The sequence below is a fragment of the Pteropus vampyrus genome, unplaced genomic scaffold (assembly GCF_000151845.1).
Source record: "Pteropus vampyrus isolate Shadow unplaced genomic scaffold, Pvam_2.0 Scaffold72, whole genome shotgun sequence".
Taxonomy (NCBI): Eukaryota; Metazoa; Chordata; class Mammalia; order Chiroptera; family Pteropodidae; genus Pteropus; species Pteropus vampyrus.
Window position 1 is genome coordinate 3,117,866 of NW_011888853.1, and position 11,384 is coordinate 3,129,249.

Sequence of the window (11,384 nt, forward strand, 5' to 3'; positions counted from 1 at the left end):
TCCATGCTCCCTCTTAGCCCCGCCCCTCCCACTTTCCCCGGCTCCCCTCCCTCTGCACCTGGGGACCACAGTCGGGGGTGCAGGGCCCACCTAGACCCTGGGTTGAATTGGTTCCCCCTCCCGCTCGTCCCGACTCTCTTCCCATTGGACTCCTTCTGGCATGACTGTGATCCCAGACCATGAGTTTGTTCCCGAAGCCTCGGTCCCCGCCCCGTCCTCTGCGGACACCCCAGAACCCTGCCCCCAGCATCTACTGTAGGCAAAGGCTTGGGGTGGGCCTTCTGCCCTTTGGCACCCTTGGCCCAGTTCCTGGCTGCCCAGGCCCCCTGACCCCCACGTAGCCCCCTACCCCGTCAATGCTGCGTCCACGTCCCTACCTCCAGCATCAAACCACCTCTGGATCCAACTGTCCACCTCTGTGCAGCATGCCTGCCCCGCCCCCGAGCCCAGAGCCTGATTCAACAGGGGGGGCCTTCAGAAACACTGCCACCCTGCCCCGTTTTATAATCCCATTCCCTCCGGGGACAACCCCACCCGGCCCCCCTGGACCTGCCCCTCCACCTTTCTGGGAGGAGGAGACAGCCTGCTGCGGGCTGCAGGAGGCCGCCTCGCACAGAGAGCCCTCTCAAGGCCTGGGCACCCGCGGCTGCAGGAACTCAGTGGCCACCAAGGACGTGACCTTCCGGAGAAGCAATAGAGACTCCTCTCTCTTTTTTTAAAGATTTATTTCTTGAAATAATAAATATTTTACTGGGACGTGAGCTACAGAGGAGGACCTATGCCATTTCTCACCTTCCCCCTGGGGTCGCCCAGGGCAGGAGGGGCGAGGGGGCGTAAACGCCAGGCGGGGAGCACTGGGCGCGGATAGCCGTGGCCCCCAGGCCCGGCCCGTGTCATCGGAGCCCACCGTCTGCCAAGCCGGCGCTCTCTGCACCAGGCTGCCCAGAGGAAGTTCCCACAGGTGCCGAAGACCACGAGCCTCTCCTGCCACCCCCGCACCGTGATGCCAGGGGCTCTGCTCGCCGGCAGGGCTGTGCCCGCTCTGTTCCCCTCAGGCCGGCCTCCGCTGGCTGGGGCAGCATGAGGTCAGAGAACACAAATGCGCTTCGAGGCGAGCCCAAGCCAGATCGTGCTAAGAAGACAGGCTAATACGTACCTGGCGTTAACTGTGTGTCAGACGCTGGGCCGAGGACTTGCCGTTTTACGTGCTTGGCTGTCCTATCCGATGGGTACTATCATATCCGCAGTTCGCAGCCGAGAAAGCTGAGCACAGAGAGGTTAAGTAAGTCGCCCAAGGTCACACAGCTGGTAGGCAGTGAGGTGGGACTGGCTACGAAGTGGGGATTGTTTCAGAGTTGCCGAGAGGATTCGATGACCCAGCGGAGTGACAGCTCGGCGTGGCGTGTGGTGCCCGGGCCGCAAGTTGCAGTAACGGTTTGACGTGATCCCGTGTTCGAGACACTCCAGTTAGGGGCTTCCTTCTAGCCAGGGGTTCTTCCCTGGGGACCATCAGCTGGCTCTGTCTGGAGATGGTTTTGATTGTCACACCTGGGGGTTGAGGAATGGCCTGTTACTGATATCTAGTAGGGAGAGGCCAGGGATGCTGGTCCGCACCCCACAGTGCACAGGGTCATCCCCAGCAACGCAAAGGATCCGGCCCAAAGCGTGAGCAGCGTCGAGGTGGAGAAAACCTGATGTGGGTTGGTGGGTCTCAAGTCCGGGCACGCGTGGCTCACCCACCTCTGAGCTTATCAAACACAGGTTGCTGGCCCCACCGCTAGAGTGTCTGAATCAACAGGTGTGCCGTGGGGCCCGGGAATTGGAGTCCAAATAGAGATGCTACCTCTGCGGGCCCAGGGCCCACACTTTGCAAACCGCTGGGCTAGACCAGGAGGCTGCTAGTAGGCATTTCACCTGGTGTTAATTGATTCTTAATGTGCAATTCCCTGATGACAGAGGATGCAGAGCATCTTCCCATGTTTTTACTGCCATCTGTCTATCTCCGTGAGGTATGTGCTCCGGCCTTTTGCCCGTTTCAAAAAGAGGTTGTTCATTTTCTTACTGTTGAGTTTTAAGAGTTCTTTGTAGAGGAGCCTATTTTTGAATCTCGTCTTAAACCCTTAACGAGGTGGGTGGGGTGCAGCAGGCGCAGGGGGTGTAGGGGCGGGCTTGTAGCAGGAGAAAGGGAAGGAGAACCCACAGCCCAGATGTGAGGCCGGAAGCTGGGGAGAGGGGGCGACCTGCAGGTTCTCCAGCCCCTCGTCCCGGAACTGAAGCTGGCCCCTGCTCCAGCGCCCCCCCTCCCCCAACTGAATAGCAAGGGAGCGAAGAGGCCTGGCTTGTTCAGTTTGTGTTCATCTGTTGCAGGAGCCGCCAAGGTTGGAGAGAAGGGGTCAGGTGTCTGCTGCCTTTAAAGACAATAACCTAGCAGGCAGAGCGGAGGGTCCTCAGAGTCACGAGCCGAATGGCCTCTTGGCCAGGCCACTGGCCCTGGCGTGCAGCCCAATCCATTTTTTTTTTTTTTTTCTCAGAAAAGCACAGAGCTTGCTCAATAAAAATCCCAAAGGAAAAACAAAAACGCTGGCCCCCAGGGATCCAGGCGGATCCTGACTCACACCAGGACCTTCCCCCGAAAGAAAAAAATCCAAACGGGCCCTCAGGAGCCTCAGGGGGTAGCATTCGGGTGCTCCCAGCAGGAGAAGCCGGGCAGTCTCTGGAGCCCGACTTCCCAGGTTGATTCGGGGACTGTTCCCCTCCTGCTGGATTCAGCCTTAAATCACCTCGCTTTGACTCCGCTAAAAATAGCCCAGCCCGACTTCTGCATATATTTGAATGTCGGGCTCAAGAGACCTGTGATTCTGGAGAAACGGCAGCTGACTCCCCGACGATGGGCGTGAAGCTCACAGAGCGGAAGCCATTTGCTGCCCCCATGCAACTCCCAGCTGCCCCAGTGGCTGCCCAGCTTGACCATCGGCCACCTCCTCCTTCAAGAGCCGTTGGGGATCTTCTCCAGTGAGGGCTCCAGGGCTGGGGTGGGATTGGGCAGTCGGCTTTTGGAGTGCAGCGTTGTGAGGTTCGGGCTGGGGGCTGGTGAGGTGAAGACTCCTTGGATCCACACAAGACACCCCTGATGCTTCGACCTCCCTCTGTTCCTCAGAAACCCCGCCCTGTGCCTGCTCCATTCTGGGGTCCTCAGAACGTGGGGTGGAGGGGTGGGTAGAGATTGCAAGTTCCCTAAATCGAAAGCTGGATTTAGGCGTTCTCATTTTCCATGTTTCTCCCTCCCCATCATTCATTCATTCAACAAACATTCGCTCAGCACAAGTGCTCTGTGCGGCGCTTGGCCCAGGGGTACAGTCAGTCTCCCACCTAACGCCCGCGCCTGGGACACCATTGTCCGGGGCCTAGGCCAGCTAGGACTCACCGGGCCACCGAATCGGACGATGCTTGCTTGTCATCGGTTCTGGAGACCATTCAGCCAGCACGCCTCTCCCACAAAAGCAGACCAGCCTCCTCGTCGCTGTGCTGGAACACGCGTCTCCTGCTCTACCCTTCGTTAAGGTTCATGAGAAGCCTGACCGTACGCAGCTGAAAACAGGCAGGGGGAGTTGCCCCTTACTCAAGAAGGGTCAGCCTTTTGTTCTATTCAGGTCCTCAGCTGATTGGACGAGGCCCACCCACGTGGGGAAGAGCAATCTGCTTGACTCAGGCCATCAATTCAATTGTTCATTTCATCTGAAAACACCCTTGCAGACACACCAAAATAATGTGCGGCCAAACGTCCTGTGGCCCATGACATTGACCATCACACTGCCCGCAGGGAAGTTTTCAAGCCCGTTGCACACACTGGGGTGCTGGGGCCAGGAATTTATAGAACTTCCAGGAATTCTACAAGTCAGGTGTTAAACTGTTGGCTCTCTTGAAACTGGCCGTGGTGGGAGTGCTGACCCCTCGGAAATTGCCATGTGCTGCAAATCAGGGCTTTTTGCCTTATTTGCGTTTTATTTTCCAGAGAGTGGATCTATCGCACATGTAAGGTGCCTCAGCCACTGCTCAGCAAGTGAGAGTTCTCTTCTCTTTCTCCCTTCACTGAAGACAAAAGTCCTCGCCACTCGACGGAGGTGACATCTCCACGGGTGACATCTCACCCGGGTGGAGGGTTTGGCTTCGTTTTGTTTTTTGCCAGTGTGGACTTCACGCTGTCCCTTGGCCTTCTTTCCTCCCGCAGTTTGGGGGTCCCAGCTCTCCTCCGCTGCTCCCCCTCCCACGCCAGGCCCAGAGGAGCCTGACGGAGCAGCTCCTCGGAGCCCCATCCTTTCAGGGTTTGACAGCTGACATACGGCTGCAGGCTGAGTGGGGCCCTCCCTCCCCTAGCCACTGCTCAAGGAAATAATAATCATTAGTGAATAAACTGTTTATTGAGAGCCGTTTACCACAAAAAGCCTCAGGGTACATGGCACTCAAACATAATTAAAAGCAGCATTCTTTTAAACTTGGAAGTAGGAAAGTGGCTCTGTTGGCCAGCCCAGGGGCCCCCACACTTCCCTCCGACCCCAACTTAAAGGATGGGGGACGAGGGCCTCGTCACAGGGGTGAGGGTGCAGCCGGAAGGTGTGGGTAGGGCCCTGGGGAGTGGGTACCCAAAGAGCAGGGTGGACCTTTGGATCTGAGAGGGCTGGTGCAGCTGTGGCCACTAGCAGGGAGGGAACCAGACGGACTAAAAGCAGGTGGCCATCCTCCCTGAAGGGGTTGGACGAAGCCGCCGGTGCCAAGCTCAGCCCATTGGCCCCTGTGTGCCAGTTGAGTCCAAAAGGGGATTTTTCCCTTCCTAGACCCAATGCTCCGTGCTCCTTTCCTAGCTAGTGACAGTGATTCATTCATTCATTCATTCAGCAAGGTTTATTGAGGACCTACTATGTGCCCAGCACTGTTCTGGAGATAAGCTGTGCACAAAAGAAGGTGCCTGCTCTCATGGAGCTTATATTGCAGCTGGTGGACGACAGACAATAAACAAATATTTACTATCTGCTATAGAGAAAATGAGAAGAATGGGAGAGAGCAATTAGAGCGATGAGCAATGGAGGCGGGAAGGTGGTTATTGGTTTACAGGAAGACTCTTGCCGAGATGGCATTTGGGCAGGAAGCCGGAGGAAGCGAGCCAAAAGGAAGAGCCATCCAGGCAGAGGGAACAGCCCGTGCAAAGGCCCCGAGGCAGGTACACCATGGAGGAAAGAGGCTCGTGTGGGTGGAGCAAAGAGAAGCCGGGGGAGAGTAGAGATCGCACTGCATTCTCTCTACAGAGTCCTAAATTCCAGCCCGGTGCCTGGCCCCAGGCCAGCCCCTCGAGGAACAATGTTTGACCCCAAAATAGAGGCATTCAGGTGGCAGGGAAAATGTAGCAATAGAACCCGCACCTGCCAGGGCTTCTGATGACCACCAGGTGGGGGACCTGCCCTAAGGCGTCTAGGCAGCCCAGGCTTGACCAGGACAGGTGGAGCCTGAAGAACCTGTCCCTCTGTGTCTCTCACCTTTCCAGCTCTGCCCCCGCCCCAAGGTTCCCTAGGGACCGCCGCCCATTCTGCTTTCCAAGTCCTCCGTCTGGCTCTCTTTGCTTCCCTGGCTACGTCAGCCCTATTCTTTTCCTGTTGAGACCCCTTTGGGAAAACTCCCCATATGAGGCTGTGAGTCACTGCCGACTCTAGGTAATGACTGCGCCCTTCTCCTTCTGCTGGGAGAAAGGATGGAATTAACAGGGTACATCAGGGCGCCAGGCGCGCCCCCAGATCAGCCTCGAGAACGTGGGCCATCTGCAGTCGCCCTGCTCACTAGCTCTTTATGTTTCTCTAAAATCAGGAGACATTTATCCCAAATACGGCTAACAAAAGCTGCATTGGGATGACACTGCGGACCCCCAATTCCTCCCAGGAGCGGGAGAAGTAGTGAAAGGGATTAGCCGAGGGTCCCCAAAGGGGGCTGCTCTGAAGCCTGCAGAGCAAACCTCTATGCTGCCCCCTCATCAGTAAGCGTGTTCCAGGTTCCAGCCAGGATGGGGGCAGCGTCTTACGAATCCTTTGGGAGGAGGCTGGAAGCAGGGCGGGCAACATCGGGATGTGAGGCGGGCTGGCACTGTACAGGAAACGGAGGAAAAGCAAAACCTTTTTGGCCAGGTTCTTTGCCTCTTGGTGTTCTGTAATTTTCATTTCATTTTGATGAAAGAAACAAAGTTGGTTCTAGCCCAGAAAGCAGTAGGAGGCATCCCTAATTTTGGAAGCTTCCAAAAAGGCTGGCTTGATCTTTGGGGTCCTTGTTTCCAGCCATCCACCTGTCTGTCACCCAGCCAGCCATCTATCCACCCATCTATCACCCACCCATCCCCCCCCATCCATTGCCCACTCATCCATCCATCCATCCAGCCATCCATCCATGCATGAATTAAAAAGCAAGGACAGAGTGCACAGCCTGAGGCAAGCACTATGTTTTAAGCCCTCAAGACGTAGCTTTGTCCCTCTGTCCCCGGAGAAGGAGGACTCACTAAATGTTTAATGTTCCAGTGGGGTTATAATTATGAAAAGCGCACACATTGCAATTTGGGTTTAGGTTGAAAGTATTAATTTCCTGGTTTTAATTATTCAATAGAAATTAATGAAAATGTAAAAGGAACCTCACAGGAGCCTCTGTAACCAGCGGAGGTGGGGTGGGCAGAGGAAAGTTGCATAAAGTGGAGTCTAGAAAAATGGGGTGAACAGAATGGCCAAGGGCTCCGGCACCTGCCCCCCCCCCCAGCCAGGCTATGAGCTTCCCAAGGGCAGAGACCCTCCCGCGTCAACCCGAGACTTGATTTCTCCTCGTTAATTGGGGGATGGGGGATGAGGACCGGATTGTGCTCCATCGGTGGCAGGTGCTATGCCAGATGTTGGGGAGATGACTAAGACCCAGCCCTGACCCACGGGGGAGACAGATCGGTGACCCCCCATTTCACCACTGTAGGACAAGAGCTGCAGCCCTGATGTCCGGGTAGCAGAGCAGGTGGCTCAGCCAGGTGGGGATGGCTCCGGGAGGTGGGAGAGGACAAGCTTCCAGGAAGGAGCAGAGGGACCCGAGCTCAGAGGAGGGGGAGCACTGGGCTGTGCTGGGCAGAGCAGCTGGCACTTTAGCGGCACCTGAGTGTTAGGGGACACCAGGTTCACCACGCAGCAAGGCAAAGGGATGCAGGGGGGAAACCTGGGCTTCAAAGTGAGCAGACCCCGAGTTTAAATTCTGGCGCCACCACAAATGACCTACATTCTGTGTGTCTCAGTGTCCTCAGCTGGAAACGTGGATGGACATCTGCATGGCCCCCGTGTCCCGGATTGCTGAGTGGACATGGGTGTTTTTCTAGTGACCCAGCATCTAAGTTTTGGTTTTGTGGTAACAGCACCCCGATTTTCCTTGGGAACTCACCTCTCTTTCTTGCTGGGTCTTCTTGGTGGCATGTGACCCAAGGCAGATCAACAGGACAGCCCCCTCCCCAAGGCCTTATCTCTGAGCGTGACATGGGACAGACAGGTTTAACTCGGGTCTGGGGCTGGAGCCACTCTGCTTCCTGTCCTTGTCCCCAGCCTGGCTGTCCAGCCTCCCCGTAGGTTCTGAGCTCCCCAAGCCATAAGTTCCCAATTCTGGTCCAACCCGTCACAATCGCTTATTGGGTGTAATCAGTGAGTATCAACTGGTATAATGACAACTGATCGAAGAGCTCAATGTGCCGGGCACTGTGCTTATTGAAAGACTGAATACACACACGAACCATGGCAAGACCGTAAAATAAAACACCAATCTCCCATCCGCAGTAACCAGCCCAGGGAGCTGGCCCACTGCGAGTCGGACACGAGGAAGTCAGACCGCCATCTCCAGCAAACAATCCAGGAGCTGAACGACCAGCCCCGAAACAGCCACCAAAGGCCAGAACTTGATTCATAACCGCCTGCTTCCCTAACTTCCGCCCCCACTTCCGACTTAGGACGGACCAGAGAAAGCCAACTATGTACCGCTCATCGACCACAGGAGGCGCCCAGCTCCCAGTCGGCCTGCCACCAGCGTCCCTGTGCCACCAGCCTCCAATCTGAAGCACATCTGAAGCCTTTCCAGGTTTTGCTGTAAGCTTTCCCGCGCCCCTGAGAGCCTCCACGAACAGGAAAGTGGGGGCTACGGCAAGCTTTGAACAAACTGTCTGTTCTCACGTGGTTGGTCTTCATTACCTCCACGTCGCTTTTTACAAAAATGTATACGGCACTTACTGTATACCAGGCACTGTGTGGAGCTTAGCTCATTTATGCTAAGACTTTGACGTGGGCAAAAAGCCCCAGGAAAACTGATAATGATGCAAATCATTCTTGTCGATAGAAGTGCATGTGAGCTGAGTCCGGAGGAGCGCGATTGGTGATGTGCCTCTGAGCAGTCCTGCATCTGTTTGTGCATTCGGGTCAGCTTTCCTGACTGCGGACACCCCCCTGTCCTTTGCGTTCCCCTGTGAGCCGGTGGTAACATCTTGCCAGTTTCCTCATGAATTAGTGAGTTCCGAGAAATCTTTGACACATGTTCATTTTGTATCTGATTGAGTCATGATTTTACCTTTATTAAAAAAAAAAAAAAAAGTATCCTTTAGCCATGTCTGGCAGCCCTGGCGGTAGGCACAATAATTCCTCATGTCACAGAGGAAGATTAAGAGGCACAGAGAGGTTAAGCAGTTTGTCGAAGTCACACAGCCAGATGGAGCCAGGGGCAACCTGTGCACCTCTAAGAGAACTTGAGCTCTGTGATCTATGACCTAACCGCACGAAATAGAGACAGTATTTACAGATGAGAACAGGGGGCACAGAGAAGTTAAATAACTCAGCCCGACTCCCTCGGTAAGTGGCTGATTCTGCAACAGGACAGCTGTCCACAGCAACAGAGGTCTGATACTGGCGCTGGGCGAACTTTAGGTGGCAGCTAAGGCTTTCCGAGTGCTTCCTAAGTGCCAGCTCCTGTGCCAGGAGCCATGCCCAGGTCATCTCGTTTACTCTCCACAGCGGCCCTGCAGACAGGGACACCCGGAGGCACCCAGACAGTGAGTGCACTGAGTCTCACCCCCACCCCCCGACACCCCCAGACCTCCCCACTTACACCGGGAAGGCTTCTCGACTTCTGACAGGGTGGTGTCCAGTGGCCCAACCTGCTCAGCTGATCTCTCCAGCTGGGCAGGGCTTTGTGGCCTCGAAAGTGGAGTGATAACCTGTTGTGGGTGGGAGCCCCAGTCCCCTGGGCCTGGGCGAGGTGGGACAGGGTGCACACCGCGGCCACCTCTGTTTACCAGGGACCCGTCAAGCTAATTGAAATGTGCCGAACAGCTGCCCGGGGCGGCTGCTGAGTTGATGAGGTATTGAAAGGAAGAAACACTAGAGCAGCCGCTTCATTTGCAAGGGAAATGACTTGTGGGGGGGGGCGGGCTTCATTTGCTGTCTCTCGCCTGGAGGTTTTGATTAGCTGCAGAGGAAAAGGTCTCTCCTGTTTTATGCATGAGGGGCTACGAGGGGCTCCATTGGGGACCCTGTGGGCCACAGGCTCACTCCCACCCTACGCTCCCTTCGCGTCCTCCCCCGTGGGGAAGGAGATGGTCCGGGTGAGGCTTCCCAGAGGGCTGGTCGTTCATTGCCCAGGCCCACGGCCACCCCTCAGTGGCAAGAGTGGAAACTTCCAGAAGCTTTCCTCATCTGTGAAATGGAGCCTGCAAGACCTGTCCTGGGGTACGGGGGTGGGGGGCTGGGCAGGGGGTGACTTGATGAGCTCGGTGTGCAGGTGCCTGGCACGGGGCTGGGCCTGGGTAGCAGGTGTGCCCTCAGGGTCCACCCTCCCTCCCCCCCGGGGTCTGTGCAAGCGCCTCCCAGCCCAGAAACCTGCTGGTCCCCCGACCAGCTGCCTCCACGTCCTGCAGACCTGCCTTGTGCCTTCTCTGAAGCGACCCCGCACCCCGCCTTTGGGCTCTGCGGCTCACACTTCCGCTGGGAAGCGAGGAGAGTGGAAGCCTCGAGCTAGATGCTCTTTGCGAGTTTTCTCTCTGACACCAGTTCTGGGGACAGTTTTTCTTTAAAAGGCAGACATTACTTCCTATTCCTTTCCTTGCCCCCCACTCCCACCCCCACCCCCACCCATCACACCGCCTCTGCTCCTGGGGTTTTCCCACCTCCTGCTCTGCAAATGGAATTAAACGCTGAATTAAGCCCCGCTCCCAGCTGCAAGGGCTGGGGTGTCAGCAGGGGCCAGGGCCGCGGGGCCAGGCAGCGGAGGGAGGCCTGACCCAGAAGAGTGTGGGGCCGGGGTTCACCCTCCAGAATTCCTGAGGGTCACAATCCACAGCCTTGGGACACCCAGGCTGGGGACCTCGAGCCCAGGCTCTGGGGCTTGTCTGCCCCTCAGGGCCAGGCCAGGCTGTGGCGGAGGCGGGACCCCAGACACAGAGCCTTGAGCACCTTTCAGACTGACCAGCTGGTGGCCGTGGACAAGCCCCTCAACCTCTGAGCCTCAGCTTCCTCCTCAGAAGAATGGGGTGATTGTCTCCTACCCAGAAGGGTCTTGGAAAACCATAGATGATGCTCCTAGCACACGTGGCCTTGGCAGGTGTCTTCAATACACAGGAGCTATTACTCTGAGCCTCATCAGGTGGCGTTACCTGCAGACCAGGCGGCGGAATGAAGGGCGGCAGCTCTGCCTCGGGTATCCCACCGTGCCGGGCACCCACCCACAAGGGAGAGCTCATCTCCCTTCCCCTACAGCTGCCTTCAGAGCAGGCAGTGGTCCCAGGTCTGTTATTAACTCCAAAGAAGCTGTCCCAGGGTTGGTCAGATGGCTCCTGGATCCCAGGGGGCTCCTCTCAGGGGGGGGCAGCAAGGCCCCCAGAGGAAGCCTGGTGTTTGCAAGTTTCCTGGAGCACAAACATGGGTGGAGGTTGAGGTCGTGGGGGGCCTGGGTGTGTGGGACCGATCTGTCCTGGCTTCTGAAGGCTGGGGCTGTACTGTGGGATGCTACAGAGCCACTGGCCTCTGGATCTTCCAGATAAAAACGAGGTTCGAATTCTGGCTCCATCTTTTCCTAGCCACGTGAATTGTAACAAGTTCCTTAATTTTTCTGCATCTCAGTTTTAGACTGTAACGTGAAGATAATAATAAGAACGTGAAATAAATGAGATAAAGCATGTGAAGGACTCCGCCGGGAGTGTTACAAACACCAATAAGTGGCCAATTTCATTTGTGCCCCGAGAGCCTCTATTTCCTGCCAGACCCCCATTCCATCTTGGGGTGAGGCTTCCATTTTGAGATCCTAAGAGCGAGGTTTCCTGGGGGAAGGCGAAGCCATAAAATTTATAGTATGAT